The 23230-nt window shown below is 34.5% G+C and overlaps 1 long non-coding RNA gene across 1 annotated transcript in view; it reads left to right on the forward strand.

Moving 5' to 3' along the window:
* Nucleotides 1-23230, forward strand: part of LOC145511165 (uncharacterized) — a 430605-nt gene that overhangs the window by 298183 nt on the left and 109192 nt on the right. The window contains exon 3 of the long non-coding RNA XR_014057564.1: nucleotides 10426-10547. This is a non-coding gene — a long non-coding RNA (uncharacterized LOC145511165). The remainder of the gene's footprint in view (nucleotides 1-10425; nucleotides 10548-23230) is intronic.

The following is a 23230-nucleotide window of genomic DNA, read 5'->3' on the forward strand; positions in this document are numbered from 1 at the left end:
CTGTTCAGCGTGTTTATAAACAGTTATGTATATTAACTGCGTAAAAATAAATACTTGAATCTAAAATTGATTACAATTATTCATTTATTTTTAAGTTATATAAGCGTTGGTCACTCAGTCATGTCTGACTCTTTGCAACCCCATGGACTGTAGCCCTCCAGGCTGCTCTGCCAATGGAGGTCTCCAGGCAAGAATACCAGAGTGGGTTGCCATTACATTATGTAATATTATGTAAATTTCTCCAATTTAAAATATGACTATATATGTTCAAATTAAATTGTTTTAAAAAAATTTTTCTAAGGAACAAATGAATTGCAGACACAAAAGCTTTCTCTATTAAAGCTAGAAAATAGCCTTTTCCATCTCCGTTTTTAAGCCAAAGGAAATAAACACATCTTCTGATAGAAACTGAAGCAGACACAAATTGCTTACGTGACACGCAGAAGATATGTGCCAACCAGAAATCATTAGTAAAAGGGCAATCTCTTTTTAGTTTCATCTTTTCATACTTAGAAAGACATCTTTTTTTCTCAAGAATATCAGCTTAACAAATATAATAGATTTTTAATGGCTAGGCAAGCTCATCCTTCCTAGGAAAGATTCATTTTGCTGAATCAGATAGAGCTCTTTATAGCAAGTAGTAGAATTTGCTTCTGGATATCAGGTCACAAAAAGGAATTTTCTGGATGGATTTTAAAGAATATATTGGATAAAACCCATTGGGCCCAGTTTGGGAAACGGGGAGGCATCAGAACAATTCTGAAGGGTGAATTAGCTGGAAATGAGAGAGTGAGACTACCATCTTTAGCAGAACAATCTGTTCTGGACACTGCTGCTGCAGGTCACTAGCATGGTGGAAACTGTAACAAGTGAATTCTGACCATCAGCATTCCAGCTCCTGAGTTGGGGACTATGATTGGCAGAACTTAAATGACATGCCAATACCCTCTCTCCCAAGGGGCAAGAAATGGAGCATCTGAGTCTCTGACTTTTGATATTGGAAAAAAGTATATTAAGACTACACATATTGAGAAGTTCCCTAGTATATGTATTATAGGAGCTCTTATGTGGGGCAAGCAAGCAAAAGAAATTATCAAACAAAACTAGCTCATGTCCTCTCACCCCTTTTAATAGTAACAGAACTTCATTAAGGACTACTCTAGTATATGTTTCTGTTATTAGAAAAATGTCACTACTGGATTGAGATGCAGTGATTGATTTTATTAGGTAAATGGATAAATAGCTATTTAATGTGTTTCCCATTCTAAATGTACTTAAATACTGCACAAGCCCTGGTTTTGAGGGGAGAACTCTGATGATTAAATTCTCCATATTGGATGGCTTCTTTACATACATTGCCTAATCTTTTTTTTTCTATGTGTGTTTATTGAATTAATTTCAATTGCCAAATATCTAAATATTTTGTTCATAATAGATATTTTTTCCTCCCTTTCTCTCTTTCTTATTTTTCAGACACACATACCACTCTTCTTTTCATGAGTACTTCTGAACTCCTGTTTGTCCACTGGGTTTACATCTCTTCATTTCTTTACCCCTCCAATATGCTGGCAGTAACATTTTAAGTGATTCAAGCACAACAGCACTCTGCTCTTTGCTACTCACAGCATGATTTTGATCTATACACATAAAATAAAAAAATAATGTATGACAAGCCCTGGAAAAGTCCTTTAAAGGGCAGATAAATCAGTTTTTTTGAGGAATGGGAAGGAACGTGGGGAAGGGGAAAATATAAAGAAAGAAGCCCTGTAGCCGCACCTCCATTCCCGTTTTCATACTGAGCTTATTAAATGTAATTCCACCTCAAGACAACTATATTTCACAGGAAATTACAGTCTGCGTTAAGATTTGTCAAAGTAATACCAAGAAATTGCAGAGTTTTTCATTGATCAATGGACAGCAAATATTTAACTTTAGGGCAAAAAAAATCAAAACTAAATTAAAGTCTTACCAGCTCTTGTCAGGTCCTCCATCTGAAAAGCTTTAGCAGCCTAAGAATTGATGGAATGGGTGCCTGGATTCACAGAGCACATTCAAATAAGAGGCCTTTTCCTCAGAGGTAGCGTTCTCTAAAGAGTCCGATAAATTTCCAGCAAATTTGTGGTCTTTTTAAGGTGCATGCTAGAAAATGTATTTCTCTATTTGCTGCAGAAGGAAAAGTCTGCCAAAGTCTCTGTAAAGTTTTATATTAAGATTTTCATCTTGCTTACGATTTAAAGGCCAATTTTTTAAAAAAGTGTTCACGTTGAATGTAACTTCTGGTTTCAAAAGAAGTAAATCATCTCATTTTCAATTTAGCTACTACTTTAAATTTTTTTTTCTTAATTTTTAAGAGGTAGTAGAAGTCGGTTTCTCACAACCTATCAACTAGAATATAATACTCCTATTTAGAGAGAAATCTCATAATGTTTTCTGAGAAGGAAAAATAGGGTTAAAATAAAGGGGTAAGGTGTCTTAAAATGAAAGTGAATGCAAAGGGGAACCTATGGAAGAGGTTTATTATGTGAAAAGGTGGTTAAAATGGAGCTGATACTGCATAATTATACAAAAGTCAAAGTAATATCACTCTAGGTTGGAACTGAACACTTATTAAAATTCATCCTGTGTCCAGAGTATGCAATTTAGGGTCATCAAGAAAAATCTCTCTGCAGAACTGGTTTGAATACACCTCAAGTGAACTATCATGCTCAAAATGCCTAGCCCTTGAAAAACCAGAGCTTTTTAAAAATGTCTGTTTTTACCTAAACATGGAAACAAACAAAAATCCCAATGGAGGTCAAAGAATGTTTGTACAAAACACATCTACATAAAGGTTTTCATTTCAGCCTTAGCAAGGATTCTGCATACATAATATGGAGGGGATAAAATGTGATTACTTCCAAGCATCTCAGAAAAGATATTTGGATGATAGCAAAGTAAAATTTTCTAGTCATCTCTGGATAGGCAACATCTGACTAATAATGAAGCAAATATATAATGTAGAGATTGGGTGAATGAAAAGAAATGTATGTTTCCATTCATTCCCTTTGTATAACAAGACCAAAGAAAAACATTTTCCTTTACTCAGAACCCAAGGAAAGACCTTTATCTCAGTGGTACAGATGCTTATCTGTTACATTTCAGGGCCCACCATGTGAACCCTTGAGAATTTACAATGCTTTCTCTATGTAGATTTAGAAGTCTTATGAGAGCCATGAAGTTCTTTTGCATATATTGCACTACATACACGGTAACTTAATTCATTTGTGTAAGTGGCTTCTGTCCTTCCTCTGCTACCTCACAAACTAGGGAGCCATATAAAAATGCACACTTCAAAGAGTCAGATCAAATCTAATTTTAGCAATATGTGGTTCTTTAAAATGCAATGATGCTTACATGGACAGGTTTATGCAAGCCAAGGGAAAACTTCTATACTCTATATTATACAAACACATCAGCTTTAAGTTTAATACTTTTTAATTTTAGAGATGTTTCTGGAATTATTCATGATCCTGAAATTTTCCCTAAGAGAAAGCAAAGCACATTCTTTTCCTAAAATTAATTTCAGTTTTTTACTTTTTGATGTATAATTCTATAAATGTTGACACATGCATTGCCCTGTGTAACCACCACCACAATCAAGACACCACCTCCAAATCTCTCATATTATCCCTCTGTAGTCACCACCTACTTCCATGTTTAAGCCAGGCAGCCACTAATATATTCTCTAACACTAGAGTATTATCTCTGCTTTTTCTGTTTAAAATATTACCTTATCATATTAAATGCAGTTTTATTGACATATAATTGACATTACACATATTTAATGGGTACACTTTGGTGAATTTGCTGCTGCTGCTAAGTCGCTTCAGTCATGTCTGACTCTTTGCGACCCCATGGACTGTAGCCTGCCAAGCTCCTCTGTCCATGGAATTCTCCAGGCAAGAATACTGGAGTGGGTTACCATTCCCTTCTCCAGGAGATCTTCCTGACCCAGGGATCGAACAGGGGTCTCCTGTATTGTAGGTAGATTCTTTACCACTGAGCCACCAGGGAAACCCCTTGGTGAGTTTGGATGTATGCAAACACATACAATATGTGTAGATGTATCCAACACCTCCCAAAGCTTCCTGTGTCTCTCTGTTTTTGTTCGTTTGTGAAGAGAACACTTAACATGAAATCTCCCAGCTTATATTTTGAAGTGCATGATATTATTGATAACTATAGGCACTGTATTGTACAGCAGATCTCTAGAAATTATTCACCTAGCATAACTGAAAATTTTTGCCCATGAACAGCTACTCCCTATTTCTCCCATCCCCCAACCCCAGGCAATCAATGCCTTCTATGTTTCTATGAGTTTGATTTTTTTGGATTCCTCATACATGTAGACTCGTGCAGTATTTGTCTTTCTATGATTGGCTTATTTCACCTAGCATAATGTCCTCCAAATTCATCCATGTTGTCACAAATGGCAGGATATCCTTTTGTAAGGTTGAATTATGTTCCATATATATGTATGCTTCTTTGGTGGCTCAGAAGGTAAAGAATCTGCCTTCAATGTGGAAGACTTGGGTTTGATCCCCTGAGTGGGGAAGATCTCCTGGAGGAGAGCGCATGGCAACCAACTCCAGTATTCTTGCCTGGAGTATACCCCTGGACAGAGGAGCCTGGAGGGTTACAGTCCATTGGATCACAGAGTTGGACACGACTGAGTGACTAAGCACAGCACAGCACATACATATACACGTGTGTATATATATATGTGTGTGTATATATATATATATATGTATGTATACATACCACGTTTTCTTTATCCATTCATCTGCCAATAGACATTTGAGTTGCTTTTATGTGTTATCTATTGTGAAAATTTCTCAAAAAATATGTTATAGAAATGTAATCATATAAGAATATATCTGAGACTGGCTTTCTTCACTTATTATGCTTTTGAAATTCACCCAAGTTAGTACATATATCAATATTTTATTCTTTTAATTGCTGAGTATCAGTTCTCACAGTTTGCTTACCCATTCCTGCTTGAAAAACATTTGTTTTTAATTTTTGATGATTATGACTAGAGCTTCAATAAATATTCATGTATAGGATTTTTGTTTAAAGACTATAAGTTTCCACTTCTATATTGTTAAGTATTCATGAGTAAAATGTCTGGGAAGTTATGAGTAGGTTTAACTTATAAAAAACTGCAAAAGTTTTTCAGAGCACCCATACCACTTTGTTTAGCAATGTATGAAAGTTCCAATCATTCTGCACAATCACTAGCCATTGGTACTGTCAATAATTTTTATTTTAGCCATTCAAATACGTATGTGACAACACACTATATGGTATTAATTTGCAATTCCTTAATGACTACATGGTGTTTGCTACATTTTATATTATTATATGCGAGGCACATACCTTTCTCATAAGGGGTCTGTTCAAATTTTTAGCCATTTTTTTTGAGATTTTTGTATTTTTGTTGTTAAATTTTGAGAATTCTTCCTATGATATTGATATAAATGCTCCTAGATATGTGATTGCAAATATTTAACCTAGTCTATGACTTATATTTCATTCTCCCAAATATGCCTTTCATAATTGTGTTTTGTTAACATTTTTAGGTTTATTTGCATATATAAATACAAACACATACATATATATTAAATAGTGCTTTGGTGTCAGTTGAAGAATTCTTTGCCAAATGCAAGGTCACAAGATTTTTCTCCAATTTTTTTACTGGGTTTTATCTGTCATGTTTTACACTTGATCTATAACCAATTTTGAGGTAATGTTTATATTAATATATGGTGTGAGATTGAGACTGAAATTGAGGTCCAAATTTATTTGCATATGGATGTCTGTTTGTTCTGATACCATTTGTTTAAGCGACTTTACTTTCTCTATTGATTTGTTCTTGTATTTTTGCCAAAAATCAATTAACCATATGTACAGTCTGTTTCTGGCCTCTCTGTTCTTTCTCATGATCTGTGTTGCTTAATATAGCATTATACTGTTATCTTTACTGTAAAATTCTTCTACCTTTAGTCTTATTTTTCAAAATTATTTTATCCAGTTTAGCCCCTTTGTCTTTCCACATAAAACTTGAAATTAGCTTATTTATTTTGACAAAAATATCCTTCTGGGGATTGTTGTTGTTCAGTTGCTAAGTTGTGTCCGACTCTGAGATGCCATGGACAGCAACGCGCCAGGCTACCTTGTCCTTCACTATCTCCAGGAGTTTGCTCAGATTCATGCACATTGAGTTGGCGATGACATCCAACTGTCTCAACCTCTGTCACACCCTTCTCCTCCTGCCCTCAGTCTTTCCCAGCATCAGGGTCTTTTCCAGTGAGTAAGCTCTTCAAAACAGTTGGTCAAAGTGTTGGAGCTTCACCTTCAGCATCAGTCCTTCCAGTGAATATTCAGGGCTGATTTCCTCTAAGATTAACTGGGTTGATCTCCTTGCAGTCCAAGGGAATCTCAAGAGTCTTCTCCTGCACCACAGTTCAAAAACATCAATTCTTCAGTGCTTAGCGTTCTTTATGATCCACCTCTCACATCGGTACATGAATACTGGAAAATCCGTAGCTTTGACTATACAGACCTTCGTTGCAAAAGGGATGTCTCTGTTTTTTAATATGCTGTCTAGGTTTGTCATAGCTTTCCTTCCAAGGAGCAAGTGTCTTTTAAATTTGTGGCTTCAGTCACTGTCTACGGTGATTTTGGAGCCCAAGAAAATAAAATCTGCCACAGTTTCCATTGTTTTCCAATCTATTTGCCATGAAGTGATGAGACCAGATGCCATGATCTTAGCTTTTTGAATGTTGAGCTTTAAGCCAGCTTTTCACTCTCCTCTTTCACCTTCATCAAGAGGCTCATTAGTTCATCTTCACTTTCTGTCGTTGTTGTTCTGTCACTAAATCATGTCTGACTCTTTGTGACTTGATGGGCTGCAGCATACCAGGCCTCTTTGTTCCTCACCATCTCTTGGAGTTCACCCAAGTTCATGTCCATTGAATTGGTGATGCCATGCAACCATCTCATCCTCTGCTGCCCTCTTCTCCTTTGCCTATCAACTGCATATCTTAAGTTGTTGATATTTCTCCTGGAAATCTTGATTCTAGATTGTGAGTCATTGGCCTGGCATTTCACATGATGTACTTTGCATAGAAGATAAATAAGCAGGGTGACAATGTAAAGCCTTGATGTACTCCTTTCCAAATTGTGAATGAATCCCTTGTTCCATGTCCAGTTCTAACTGTTGCTTCTTGACCTGCATACAGGTTTCTCAGGAGGCAGGTAAGGTGGTCTGGTATTCCAATCTCTTTAAGAATTTTCCACAGTTTGCTGTGATCCACACAGTCAAAGACTTTAGTGCTGATTTTTTTTAGCAACAAATTGCAGTGCTGGAGAAGGCTCCTGAGAGTCCCTTGGACTGCAAGGTGATCAAACCTGTCAATCCTAAAGGAAATAAACCCTAAATTAGATGATTTCCTAGACATCCCTTGCTCTCTCAATGATCCAACAAATGTTGGCAATTTGATATCTGGTTCCTCTGCCTTTTTCTGAACCTAGCTTGTACATCTGGAAGTCTCAGTTCATGTACTGCTAAAACCCAGCTTGAAGGATTTTGAGCATAACCTTACTAGCAGGTGAAATGAACAAAATTTTACAGTAGTTTAAACATTTTTTCTTTTGCATTGCCCTTCTTTGGGATTAGAATGAAAATGGACCTTTTCCAGTCCTGTAGCAACTACTGAGTTTTCCAGACTTGCTGGGATATCGAGTGTAGCACTTTAACAGCATCATCTTTTGGGATTTTAAATAGTTCAGTTGGAATACCATCACTTCCACCCTCTTCATTCGCAGTAATGCTTCCAAAGGCCCACTTGACTTCACGCTCCAGGATATCTGGCTCTAGGTGAGTGACCACACCATTGTGGTATCTGGCCATTCAGGCTTTTTGATGTAGTTCTTCTGTGTATTCTTACCACCTCTTCTTCATGTCTGCTGCTACTCTTATGTCCTTACTGATTCTGTGCTTTATCATGCTTATCCTTGCATGAAATATTCCCTTTGTATCTCCAATTTTCTTGAAGAGATCTCTAGTCTTTCCCTTTCTACTCTTTTCCTCTATTTCTTTGCATTGTTCACTTAAGAAGGCTTTCTCATCTCTCCTTGCTACTGTCAGGAACTCTTCATACATTTGAATATAACTTTCCCTTTCTCCCGTGACTTTCGCTTCTCTTCTCTCAACTGTTTGTAAGGCCTCCTCAGACAACCACTTTGCCTTCTTGTAATCTTTTTCTTTGGAATGATTTTGGTCACTGCCTCCTGTACAATGTTATAAACCTCCGTAACTTGAATATTTACCCAACCTTGACTTTCTTGGAAATAAAAACTTATTTGGTTTGGTGTTTTATGCCTTTTTATATATTGCCACAACAAACTTCCCTGGTGGCTTAGATGGAAAAGTGTCTGCCTACAATGCGGGAGACCCAGTTTCGATCCCTGGGTTGCAAAGACCGTCTAGAGAAGGAAATGGCAACCCACTGCGGTATTCCTGCCTGGAAAATCCCATGGATGGAGTAGCATGGTAGGCTACAGTCCATGGGGTCACAAAGAGTCGGACACGACTGAACAACTTCACTTTCACTCTTCACAATTAGTTTGGTGCTATTTTGTAGAGGATGTTTTATCTATGTTCACGAGGAACACTTTTTTTATCAGTCTGTCTAGTTTTGATATCAGAGTTATGCTTCACACATAAAATTAGATGAGAAAGGCTGTCTTTTCTGTTATCCATAGAATTACCAGTATTTCTTCTACAAGTATTTGGTAGAATTCAACACTAAAGCCAGCTGGGCCTGATATTTTATCTGTAGGGAAGATTTTAAAATACATTTTCAAATTATTTAGTAGTTATAGGGATTTTCAAGTAATCTATATCATCTTGGGTGAGCTTTGGTAATTTGTGATTGCCAAGAAATTAACTCATTTATTCAAGCTTACCAAATGGATCTGCAAATTACTGTCTATGGTTATACCATATATATATATGATAAACAACACTTTGCACATAAATCCTTCTGTAGTTCTTTTATTTCTAATGTAGATAACTTGTATCTTTACTATGCTATTTTTCTTTGTCAGAATTGCTACAGGTTTATCTTTATTAATCTTCTCAAAGAAACAGCATTTGGTTTCATTGGTTTTCTCTATTTTTTCTGTTTTCAACATCTGAGGCTCTAAATTTTAAATGCTATTTTACTTTTGTTTACATTAAATCTTATTTTGTTCTTCTTTTTCTAGTTTCTTAAGATAGAAGATTGTTGATCTGAGACCTTTCTATTACAAGTGTTTAATGCTATAAAATTTTCTCTAAGTACTACTTTAGCTACAACTTGCCAGTTTTGATATATTTTTATTTTTGTTCTACCTAAAATATATTCTTATTTCTTTAACCCATGAATCACTAAGAATTGCAAGTTAGTTCAAGTTTGGGATATTTTTCTATTACCTTTTTTTAAAAAAATGACTTCTTGAATTCCATTCTAAATTAGAGAATATATTTTAACTGATTTTAGTTCTTTTAATACTGTGAAGATTTATTTTATGGTGAAGGATATAGTCTATCTTGGGGAATGTTCGATGTACACTTGAATATGTATTCTGCTGTTTAGGGTTGGAGATTTCTATAAATGTTCAGTAGACTCAGTTGATTGGTGATAATGTTTAGTTCTTTTATATCCTTTCTGATATTTTGAATATCTAGTCCCATGTATTTCTGACAGAGCGGTATTGAAGTCTCCAAACATAATTGCATGTTTGTCTGTTTCTCCTTTTGATTATGTCAGTTTTACTTCATGTGTTTTGAACATCAAGTGTTAGAAGGTGGGATTTTTTTTTATTCTTGGTGAATTGGCCCTTCATTTATAATGTAATGTCTATTATTATCTTTTAATTTTCATTGTTCTGTAGTCTACTTTTATATTATTAATACAGCAAGCCACATCAATTTTCTTTCTGTATTTTATTTTCAATTAACTTTTATTGGAGTATAGTTGCTTTACAATATTTTGTTAGTTTCTTCTGTACAGCAAAGTGAATCAGCTATATGTCTACATATATCCCCTCATTTTTGGATTCCCTTCCCATTTATGTCACTACAGAGCATTGAGTGGAGTTCCTCTTGCTATACATTAGATTCTCATTAGTTATCTATTTTATACATAGCATCAATATTTTATAAATGTCCATCTCAATCTCCCAGTTCATTCCATCCTCTCCTTTTTCCCTTGGTATCCATACATTTTTTTATCTACATCTGTGTATCTGCTTCTGATTTGCAAATAAGATCATCTATACCATTTGTCTAGATTCCACATATATGTGTTAATATATAATATTTGTTTTCTCTTACAGAGAAATGGATAAAGATGATGTGGTACATATATACAATGGAGTATTACTCAGCCATAAAAAGAAATGAAATTGTGCCATTTGCAGAGAAATGGATGGATCTAGAGACTGTCATACAGAATGAAGTAAGTCAGAAACACACCAATTTTCTTTTGATTACATTTTGCATGGTGTATCTTTTTCTACACTTTTAACCTATGTACATAATTACATTTAAAGTTAGTTTCTTGTAGACTCATATAATTGAGTAATTTTTATCCGATCTGATTATCTCTGTCTTTTAATTGGTGCCATTTTATGTAATTGCTGATATGTTTACCTTTAGGGTAATTATTTTAGCATATCTTTTTTCAGTTTTCTCTCATCATTTTATGAACCTCTATCGCCCTTTCCCTGAATTCTTTATCTTACATTCTACTTAGTATCAATTTCTACCACGTAGAAATCTTACCACTGTATATGCCCCCTATTATATATAAATATTAATATTATACTTTAACATATATCCTGTATGTTTTATATATTAATATATACTATATATCCTCTTCTTATATTTTAGTTCTTGTATATTATATGTACTTTTATTGAAAATTAGATATTATAATTTTTATTTTCAATAACCAAATATATTTTAAAGAACTCAAAGGATAAGAAGTTCATTATGTTTACTGAGATAGTCACAATTTCTGTTGTTATTCATTCCTGATGCCTAAGTTTCCTTCTGATATCAGTTTCTTTTTGTCTTAAGAATGTCCTTTCACAGATCTTTTAGAACAGGTGAGTTAGAAATACATTCTCATAGTTTCCCTTTATATGAGAATAAGAATGTATTTATATTACCTTAATTCCTAATATTTTCACTGGATATAAAATTCTGGTTGACAGGTGTTTCAGCACTTTTAAATGCTGTGACATTTCTTCTCAGTCTCTATGGCTTTTGATAGGAAATCCTCATTGAAGCATTGTTTCCCTGCAAATAATGCCCTGGTTTTCTCTTGCTACTTTTGATTAGTTGTTCATTGATTTGAAGCTAAAGCTAAAGTTTAATTATGATGTGGTTAGGCATGAATTTCTTTGGGTTAATTCTGTTTGGAATTTGCTAAACTTCTTGAACATCTAGGTTTATGTCCTTTAATAAAGGACATGGAGGGTTTTCAGGAATTATTCCTTCAAATCTTTACTGTACATTTTGTCTTATGTCTCCCTTTAATGACATGAATATTTGACTTTTGTTGTCTCACATGTCCCTGAGCTTTTGTTAATTTTATCAGTAATCTGTCTCTCTATTGTTCATATTGCTATTATTATTGCTATTATTGCTATTATTATGGACTAAATGTTTTTGTCAGTGGGAAAGATCCAATAGGTATACTTACTCTGGCTTTTCCAGAATCATAACCCTCCAGAATTCATTCTTTATGTGTTCATTGTTATTATTCTGTCTCTTCAGTAGTTAGTCATAATAGGATACCTGATGAAAGTAAACTTTTTCAATTGCCATTTTCCTTTTCCATCAAGGTTTCCACCAATTCATGAGCACCCACAAGCAATTCATGCATGACAATGACACATTACACTAATGTAAAATTACAGAAAATTTAAAAATAGTTGTTATAAAGTTTGTATGAATTTTCAATTATAGTAGTGCTCTTAGCTTGTAAAATAAATGTTTATGTGTTACCTTCCACAAGCTTCAAATTAAGCAGCGAGAATCCAGAGACTATAGAATATATCTTGGGGGTTTTTTCGGTTTTTGTTTTTTATCCAAATGGCTTGAATTTAATCCCTTTTTGCCACCATGAGGATAATATGAAATGGATTCAACTGTAAAAGAGACCTGCTCTTGTCAAGCTGCCAGCTACTGTCAGTATACTTCTTTTCCTTTGGAAATAACAAGATACAGTTTAAACAAATGAAAGTGCTGGCCATGATAAATTTATAATACTATATGGTTAGTGTTAAAAATGCTTCATAATCACAAATAAAAAGCTAAAACTATGGCAGGTTTTTGGTTGGAATTTTGTGTGTATTTTGCCAATTCAATAATTACTATAAGAATATATTTTCCTAGTTGTATATATTTTGGCTGAAACTGTATTAATTATTGAAATGCAATATTATAAAAACTTGGTTTGTGGCTATAGAGTCCATTATTCTTTTCCAATATACATGATCTTTTATACCATTTCTGCTTTATATTCATTTGGCTTAAAGAAATATCTATTCTAAAACTCTAAATAATTTACACTAAGATCAATTAGCTCATATTTCTGAAGTTGGAAAGAATTTTAGGATCATGTAATCACATTGCTCCCATTTAAGAGGTGAGACTTCTCAGACTCTGAGATTCATGTTACAGTAAGCAAAAGTCTGGGGCCCAAGTCCCTAAATCTGGTCTTTGTATTCTTTATACAATAAGAAAGTGATTTTGTGAGTCTCCTGTCCCTTTGAAAACAGTGAACATACATGCAAAAGTTTGCTGAAACTTTAGAGATTCCCTAAATACTCACAGATGCCATGAGAGTCTCTAAATTAGGAACCCATGTACAGGGACAATTAACTAGCCATCTTGATGAAGAGAAATGGGTCTATAATATATCTTATAGTAAAATAACTTCCAGGGGAATTGAAATTTTCAATATAAAAAGAGACATTTAATATTCTGGAATAAAACACAGCATAATAATTCAGTTTCCTTGAAATGAGAGTTGATTCTAAAAGTAACTCAAAAATCTACCAGAAAGTAAACAGTAGTAAATGTGACTATGGAAATACCTGTAAGAAACATTGAAAGACAAAATCTGGAAGGGGAAAACATGTACACCCATGGTGGATTCATGTCAACGTATGGCAAAACAAATACAATATTGTAAAGTTAAAAAATAGAAAATAAACTGATTTAAAAAATAATAATAAATAAATAAAAGGAACAACCAGGCACTAAATAGAAAAGTAATGTCAACAGCAACCTAATAAAGATAATGTTAACAATCAAAAAATCCTTTGCCGTTTAAAAAACTAATTTCTCTTATTGTGACTTGTAAGCATACTTTTCATATCTTGGATACAAGTTCCTTATCATATATCAGATACCCGATTTGCAAATATTTTTCTTCCATTCTGTGTGTTGTCTTTTCACTTTATGTGATGGTGTCCTTTAAAGAACAAGGGTTTCCTAATTTGATAAAGTACAATTTGTGTAAAAAAATAAAAAAACCTGTTTAATACTACACATTTTAAGGACTAAGCTTGTGTGGTAATTGTAATGGCTCCCTAGCAAAGTTCATGCCCTAATCTCCAGAATCGATAAATATGTTATGTTAAATGTCAAAGAGAATTTTCAGATATTGTGGTGTTATCTTAAGTTGCTAAGTTTGTGGCAACTTGTTATAGCCATGATAGAAAAATAATATAGCAAAGTAGTATTTGAGAGTACCTATAGATATAACATGGGCTTCACTGGTAGCTCAGCTGGTAAAGAATCCACCTGCAGTGCAGGAGACCCCAGTTCAATTCCTGGATTGGGAAGATCTGCTGAAGAAGGGATAGGCTACTCACTCCAGTATTCTTGACTCAGACAGTAAAGAATCCATCTGTAATGCAAGAGACCTTGGTTTGATCCCTGGGTCGGAAAGATTCCCTGGAGGAGGGCATGGCAACCCACTCTAGTATTCTTGCCTGGAGAATTCCCATGGACGGAGGAGCCTGGCAGGCTACAGCCCATAAGGTCACAGAGAGCTGGACACAACTGAGTGACTAAGCACAGCAGAGAGATATATTAAATAATTTTTGCAAACTGTTTTCCATTCAAGCTTTGCTTACTACTGTCCCAGTAAAAGAAAAAAACACCTAAATAGCCATGAAGAGAAATGTGTTAAATAAATTGTGCTATGCACATATTATAGAATAGTACTCAGCTATAAAGAATGAAAAAGCTTTTCATCCCTGTGAAATGATATCCAAGATATACCATTAAATAAAATGCAAGTTCAGTACCATATGTATAAAGGAGAGAAAAAATTTAATCTATTTATACTTTTAAGTTTTTTTTTAAAATAAATTTATTTATTTTAGTTGGGGGCTAATTACTTTACAATATTGTAGTAGTTTTTGCCATACATTGACGTGAATCAGCCATGGGTTTACATGTGCTCCCCTTCCTGGACCCTCCCTCCCACTTCCCTCCCCATCCCATCCCTCTGGGTCATCCCATTGCCCCAGCCCTGAGCATCTGTCTCATGCATCAAACCTGGAATGGTGTTCTGTTTCACATATGATAATATACATGTTTCAATGCTATTGTCCCAGAACATCCCACCCTCACCTTCTCCCTCAGAGTCCATAAGACTGTTCTATGCATCTGTGTCTCTTATTCTGTCTCGCATATAGGGTTATCGTTACCATCTTTCAAATTCCATATATATGCATTAGCATACTGTATTGGTGTTTTTCTTTCTGGCTTACTTCACTCTGTATAATGGGCTCCAGTTTCATCCATCTCAATAGAACCGATTCAAATGTATTTTTTTAATGGCTGAGTAATATTCCATTGTGTATACGTACCACAGCTTCCTTATCCATTCATCTGCTGATGGACATCTAGGTTGCTTCCATGTCCTGGCTATTATAAACAGTGCTGCTATGAACATTGGGGTACACGCGTCTCTTTTGATTCTGGTTTCCTTGGTGTGTATGCCTAGCAGTGGGATTGCTGGGTCGTATGGCAGTTCTATTCCCAGGTGTTTAAGGAATCTCCACACTGTTCTCCATAGTGGCTGTACTAGGTTGCATTTCCACCAACAGTGTAAGAGGGTTCCGTTTTCTCCACACCCTCTCCAGCATTTATTGCTTGTAGACTTTTGGATAGCAGCCATTCTGACTGGTGTGAAATGATACCTCATTGTGGTTTTGATTTGCATTTCTCTAATAATGAGTGATGTTGAGCATCTTTTCATGTGTTTGTTAGCCATCTGTATGTCTTCTTTGGAGAAATGTCTGTTTAGTTCTTTGGCCCATTTTTTGATTGGGTCGTTTATTTTTCTGGAATTCAGCTGCAGGAGTTGCTTGTATATTTTTGAGATTAATTGTTTGTCTGTTGCTTCGTTTGCTATTATTTTCTCCCATTCTGAAGGCTGTCTTTTCCCCTTGCTTATAGTTTCCTTTGTTGTGCAAAAGCTTTTAATTTTAATTAGGTCCCGTTTGTTTATTTTTGCTTTTATTTCCAATATTCTGGGAGGTGGGTCTATTTTTAAGTTTTTGCATAAAATCCTTTGGGAGGATATAGAAGAAAGCAATAATCATGGCTACCTATTTGTAGTGGAAGAGAAGAAAGTGGGTAGCTGGAGTTCATAGGTAGAAGGAATATTACGCTAGACATATTTAATAATTTGTAGTCCTGCAAATGCATTGCCTTTCTAACATATAGATAGGTAATAGACAATAATGATGTTGAAGATAGATAGCTATATAGATAATATATTTAAATTACATATATCATAGTATGTTTACATTTCTCCTATACTATTGTGGGCTTCCTTTCATATATGTGAGTGTTTATTGGTGTGATTCGTCAATAAGGACAAAATATTGCTTGTTTTAAGGAAGGAAAAAGAAAAGAGAAGAATGAGAGAAAGGAAAAAATACTTTTAAATTTGTCATTAATACTATATGTCTGTTATTGGTAAATAAAATATTTGCTTTTCCCAATTTCATTGGGGCTGTAATATAAATACACCCTGAGGAGATAGCATAAATATCTTCTCCATATTTCATATGAAGAGATGCAACATAAAGTTTCATGACACACTATATACTTTTAAAGGGGAGAGGAGGACTAGAAAAGAAAATAATGACTATTTAATAAAGGTCAAGTACTGAAAAGGATACCAAAGACAAACCGCTTTCCTAATAGCTAGTCCCTTCCTCCCCTCAACATTTAGCATCTCAAACATTTCTTTGATCATCACTCTGAAAAGAAGGTCTCTCTCCTCATATCAGGAAATGTATTCAATGGCATAAATCCTGAAAGTAAATCAGACTTTCCCAATATTCATAGAGTACAAAACGGAGGCCAAGGAAACAGCAGAAATCCAAGCCTTTCAGTTCTCTGCTAGATTTTTAGAGGATCCCTGACTGATGCAGTTCTGGCTGGCGGCTAAGAGCACAAGCAAAGACATGGGAAGGGTAGCTCTGGGTAAATCTGGCCTCTTCAAATAGCTAGGAAAGCATTTAGAATAAGATTGAACAGGTGATATCAAGCAACATTTGGAGGGTCTTGAAAACTAAGTAATGCTAACTAAGCAATCAGACACTTTGAAAGGTTGTTCAGAAAAGAGTGACAGATCAGAGATATGCTTTAGAGATTAACCCGGCAATATGAAGAAGGTGGATGGGACGGGGAAGACAAGAGGCCAGAAAGTTTGTAGGCAAGAGCATGAGAAATTCTAAATTTATTTTAGCCTCTTAAAATTAGCTAGGATCCTTGGCAGTTGCATTACTTACAGCTAAATTTGATTAAATTCCAAAAGCATTTTTAAAGGACAGAGTGTAGGAAGTGAAGTTAGAAGCTAGGGCCAAATGCAAGTATCTGCAATTTTTCAAAAAATTGTTTCTTAAGGGTCATTCAGTTAATTTAAGAAACACTCTGATGCTTCCAAAGCTAAAATTCTGATATTTCTTATGTGTCATTTCTAAAGTGTAATTGCATAACACGTTGCTAAAATAGTAATGAAAGAATCTTAGAGCATCCATCAAAGGACATCGAATGTGAAATAAACAGTGTTGGTTGTGAGTCAGGGGATTGCCGTGTAGCACATTAGACAGAACTGCCCTCTGCAGTTAAATGTTTTCTACTATCTGATTCCTGTGAAGCTTGGCAAAAACCCCCCATGTTTAAAACCACTCAAATATTTTGTCATTTCATGTATAATACCCAGGCAATGATCACACAACCAAAGTCTCCAAGTGGATTCCTGCAGAAAAAAATTATTTGTAATGATGGAAAGTAGGATAAAAGTATAAGGCTGAGGAGGACCATGGCTTCCGGTTGTTCAGTGGTAAAGAATCTGTCTGCCAAAGCATGAGATGCAGATTTGATCCCTGGATCAGGAAGATCCCCTGGAGAAGGAAATGGCAACCCACTCCAGTATTCTTGCCTGGGAAATCCTATGGACAGAGGAGCCTGGTGGGGTCACAAAAAAATCAGACATGACTTAGTGTCTAAACAATGAGGAGGGCAAACCCGGTTTTGTTTTGTTGTTGCTGTTTACTATGTAGACACTATTCCCTGTGAATAAGAGTGGCAATTTTCCTCCTGAATTTTTGGCAGTTCTACTTCCTGGAAGAGTAGAAGCAGTCAATAAAGAAATCATCAGACAATTAAGTAAAATACTTGTAAATTATTAATAAAGTCATAAAGTAAGCCAAAAAGGAAGCTAAGACAGATGGATCACATAAATGGAAGCAATATTTCAACTGAGACCTGAAGGATAAGAAGAACCTAAGCATGTGAGGAGTGGGGAAAAGTAGCTGGGATAATACGTGCAAAAGTCCTGGGACAGAAACCTAGTTATATGTTCCAAAAATATAAGAAAGACAGTGCTGCTAAAGATACTGGACAAATGGGACACTACTTTCAAAGCTAAAAAGCTGAGATAGATCATAAAGGTACACTGTTTACCTTTATTACTTAGTAAGAAAATTTAATTTTATTCTAAATTCAATGAGATATATTTGAATGTTTTTAATTGAAAAAGTGGAGAAGATCACTTACACTGCTCTGTGGCAAATAATTTCTAGAGCAACAACAGAAGAAAGTAGGGGTGCAGACTATTTCAGACAACTTGTGTATAATTTAACACTCATCCTAGTTTGAGTCCTTGTGTTATGATGTTGGAAGACTGTTAGCAAAGAGAGAGGGTATATTTGTTTTTAACAAATCAATTCATAACCTTAAACTGATAAATCACTTGCCCTGCAATTATGACATTATCTTCAGCAAAAGAAGATACTTTAGGGACTAATTAATTACAATCTTAAAAACAGGTCATAAAATCATATGTTAAATTTCAAGCAAAAGGATTTCACAATAATTTAGTTTATTATCTCCTGTAAAATGGAAAAGACCATCTTGTGCTAATAGATTTCACTGTATAGATCTAACCTTAAATTAGAAACATCGATAGATGGTACATGGATTCTCTATTATCCTTGTGCAGTCAGGAAGTTTGTCTTAAACTATAAATCCCTCTCACAAATTAACATGAAAAATATTAAAAATTCCCACAAATATCTAGAATTCCCCAACCAAGAGGCCCTTTCTCATCCATTTTCTAGGGTAAATGGCAGGTTCGTTTCTAGTCTAGAATAAGGGAATGGAATAAAACTACTGATTTTTCCCCCCAGGAGACTGAATGTCAGTTCACTTATTTTGAGCCTATTATCTTTTCTCTCTTATGTGAAAAGAGGAAGACAAGAACAGAGAGGAAAATTTTACTCACCATAACTTATCCAGAATAACTTTATTGTCATTTAAGGCAATTCATCAGTATTATCCATGTTACAGTTCCACAGAGAGGGAAATTCATTTTCCATAAAAAGTGATACATTAAACATTCTACTTTCTGGCTACAGCATTAATGAACAATATAAGGACTTCTGAGATTGAATTAGCTGCCCCAATATTTTGAAATTATTCAGATTTCTTAGTCCAGGCTTTCATAGCTTCTAAGTACATGTATGAAAATGAAATCATGGAGGCAATATTAACAGATTGATTAAGAACCTTTCAACTGTTGACAGACTCTACTAGTATAAATAACTAAATGACATTAATACTGTATTGATAATATTCCCTACAGTTTGATATACACCATTATCTAACACATCTGCTATGCTGTTTATTTTTATTTTTTAAAAGAGTATAAATAGCAGAAAGCCAACCTCCATGTAATACTAACTCCTTGTCTGCAGTAATGAGTTAAAATTTGACTCCATGGATATTAACTTCACTTAATCTAATGTTGGAGTGTGTGTGTGTGTGTGTGTGTGTGTGTGTGTGTGTGTGTTAGGTTAACAGTTCCAAGAGTCTAAGAAATGTTAAAATCTTAAGAGATATTTGAGGCCTAACAAATTTAGCAGTACTTCTATTTATTTCCCTTCTTCCCAATGGTGGAAATATATAAATTATTTAGTCCAAGTTTTGAATTAGGTATTGTTAAGACTATAGAATTATCTAATGCTCTCAAGGGCACATCTTTGCTGCCATGAGGTGGGTAAACCATGAAAATTCTGTTCAACATTCCAAATAGGCACTGAATTAGGAAGGCTGAAGTCAAGCTTCTGAGACTGTTATGGCCTAATTAGCAACATAATTTCAAAACAGATCTTCCCTTATGGCTTCTACTGTTAGAAACCAAACACCAAGGAAATTTGTTCATGGAGTGACATTTCTTCATTCTTGTATTTCTCTTCTCTTTCCTGCCTAAAGAACTACATTTTCTTTATGTCTTCATAGTTAAGTCTCTTTAATATAAATAATTCTGCCAATACCAACATTTAAATTTTTTCTACTGGTTCTTAACAAATAATTACTGAAACAAGTAAATTGAATTTAAGTCCAATACAAGCATGCCAAGAAAAGAAAAACACAAATTATACAGAGTCATGATTCAGGAACCCAGTGCTCAAAATAGAAGCAGGTAATGAGATCATGGGATTTGAACAAGTATTTTATTCATATCCTTCATGGTTATAAACATTGGAACTCCAGTGAAGAAACAAAAGTCTGTGTATCTTTATTGGAGTCTATTAATAATTAATATTTAGTGAGTACCTTATACATGAAAGTCATAAAATCCAGCACATCTCTTACACTGTTTCATTTAATTTTCAAGAACCCAGTGAAATTTGTTTTTAGTTTTCCCTTTGACAAGTGGGAAAACAGAGGTTTAGAGAGTTTTAATGACCTGCACAAGGTCATAGAGCTCACAAGTGTTGAAGCAGGGATTTGAAATCCAAGCTGCCCCATTCTAACTCATTGTTCCCTATTTTCTAAAAGTATTTGTCCAGCACATGTTATAGCTTCTCATATGGTGTTATTTTCCTTCAATGATTGAGGATACTTAGGCTAAAACAAAAGAAGAAGTAACATTTAAAATTACAAACCATGTAAGTGCAAGAGCCAGATCTAAACTTTCAAGTTTAGCCTGAAGGACATGGAGCTCATGTCCTTTAAGATTAAAATTGCAGAAGGGACTATACTTACAACCTTTACATTGTTTGTATCAATTTACTTGATTTTTTGTAATTATAGTTTCTTAATATTTTTGCAAGTTTTAGTATGAAAGATAAAGCAGATCCTGATTTACATGGACTCTTTCCCACATACATACCTATGTTCCTGAACAACAGCAACAATCAGGTTCAACTTCTGCGGTTTCTGGGTTCTATTGGCTTCAGTATCACATGCCCCAGTGTCTGTACTTTGTTTTTATGAGTCATGGCATAGATGGGATTGAAGCAATGTGGTCCCAGACCCAGCAATTTGAGCAGCTAATTCCTAATTCCTATAGGTTGTTGATCTCGGGCAGAAATAACCACTTACTTAAGCTAGGTCAGCACCTGGAGGATTAAATTAGCTAATATATGAGAAGATGTAGAATGATCTCTGTACCATAGGAATACTTACTATACATCTGTTTTTTGTTGTTGTTGCAGTGCTTTTCTGGAAATGATTTTTATAAGCTTAGCCTAGAGCCTATACCTCCATCCCTTTCGACAGTTGTGTAAACATCCAATTCCCTGCATTAAATCTCTTTTTACTTAAGCAGAATAAAGTAGTTTTATTGTTTTCAGTTGAACCTTTACTGATACACTGGCCATTCTATTTCTTTTTGAGAGCTAATAACTAGTTCAAAACTAGTTATTAAATTCAATAACTAGTACAAAACAAGTTATTGTACAAAACTAGTACACTAACTAGTACAAAATTCAAGAAAATAGAGAATGTGAGGCAGTCAAAAGAATAAAAGGATATTCTGCAGTTTACTTACAAAGTCAGGTACAACATAAATGCAGGATTGTATGTGCATGAGTATAGGAAATTATTTCTAAAAAAGTGTTTGCTAGGAGTTTTGAATTTATTTCCAGCGATGCTTTTTCAGGCACAATTCTTTAAAGCTAGTTGTCTTCAATAGTTCACTAATTCTGTTTCTTCTTGTTGCTAAATTGACATAGGACATCATCCATAAAACCTTACTGGAAAATCAAATGAAATATTCTCTGTTAAGCTTATTAATTCTTAAAAGATTAGAGATTTAAGAGTCTCCCAAAACCATTAGTGAATCCCAGACTCAGACTCCTACGGTTTGCTGTGTAGTTCACATCTCTGTTTGGATTAAAGAAGCATTTAAACATAAAGAGAACCTCCTTACTTAGTTCCAACATCTAGTAAATGATGCTGCGATTCACCTAGTTGCTAGGACTGAAAACCCACAATTAATCCTCATCTTCTCTCTTTCCCTCACTCCCCAGACACAGCTCATCTGACTTTTGGCTGAACTCAAAATATATCCTGAATCAAATCTTTTATTACCACACTCTCAGTGAAGCATGCAGTCAGGTTCACAGTATGAAATAGTTACAGTTTTCAAGAAGAAAGAATTTAATGAGTATAACATGTTCTTTGAAAAATGCCAATATCTCATTTGGGGACTTAGAAGTTTCTGATCCCGTTTACCGTCATTGCTCTTTCCCAGGTCTTGCCTGGCTGGTTCCCTCACTTCACTATGAATGGATTTCAAATGTCACCTTCTTTAGGAGGCCTTCCCTAAGAGCCCAGTCTAAAAGAGTGCCCAAACTCTCGCTCTCAGAACTTTTGGACTATTTCCCTTGCTTTTTTTTTTTTTTTCCCAGAATATTTGGCATAGTATTTTCTATTAATTAATTCAATTATTTTGTATTTCCCCAACTAGAATAATAGTGCCATGTGGCTAAGAACTCTGTGGTTCATCACTTAATTTCTGGCACATAGTAAGAATGCATATAACATTTGGGAAAAGCAGAACATCCATGTAATCTTAAGTGTTATTATCTTATTCAAAAACACGAAAGTTTTAGGTTGCTCTGTCTTCACCATTACAATAAAAATCAGAACATTGGCCCAGACCATACATGATATTCTTTATTTATTTTCTGTACATGCTATATGACAGTCACCACTGAGTTCAAGATGAATCAGGAAAACTCAATGAATCAAAAAAGCATTTATCATTTCTGAAAAATTTCTTAACATAGACTTATAGCAGTAGAGGATTATCTGAAAAGAAGGGCATCAGTAATTATACTGGAGTTAAAGGAAGAAGTGTAGAGAATTGCTCTACTATGTACTCTGTATAAAGACTTGATATTTGTGTACATTGCCTTATGGCTTCAAACTGAAATTAATTTAGCATTTTTTGAGATTACTACAAGTATGAAATATTTGCATGGACCTGCCATGTTATGTGAGACTCATCTAGCTAAACACTTAGGCCCTGGTATTTTCCTTATGTGTCATTCATTTGACCCCCAAAAGTAACAAATAATCTTGAACATTACATTCCTTCTTTCTGGAATACTTTAAATATTTATTTTCTATTATTATTAACTATTAAAATGTTATTAACTAGAGAAATAGATACTTTAATTTTCTACAAATATATAATTTTATATATTTATATATAAAATATATTTATATACAACTTTGTTTATATGCAAAGTTTATATAAAATTTGTTTATAAATTTTATACAAATATATAATTTTGAAGC

Source organism: Giraffa tippelskirchi, chromosome 6, assembly GCF_054371585.1.
Source record: "Giraffa tippelskirchi isolate mGirTip1 chromosome 6, T2T-mGirTip1v1.2.pri, whole genome shotgun sequence".
NCBI lineage: Eukaryota > Metazoa > Chordata > Mammalia > Artiodactyla > Giraffidae > Giraffa > Giraffa tippelskirchi.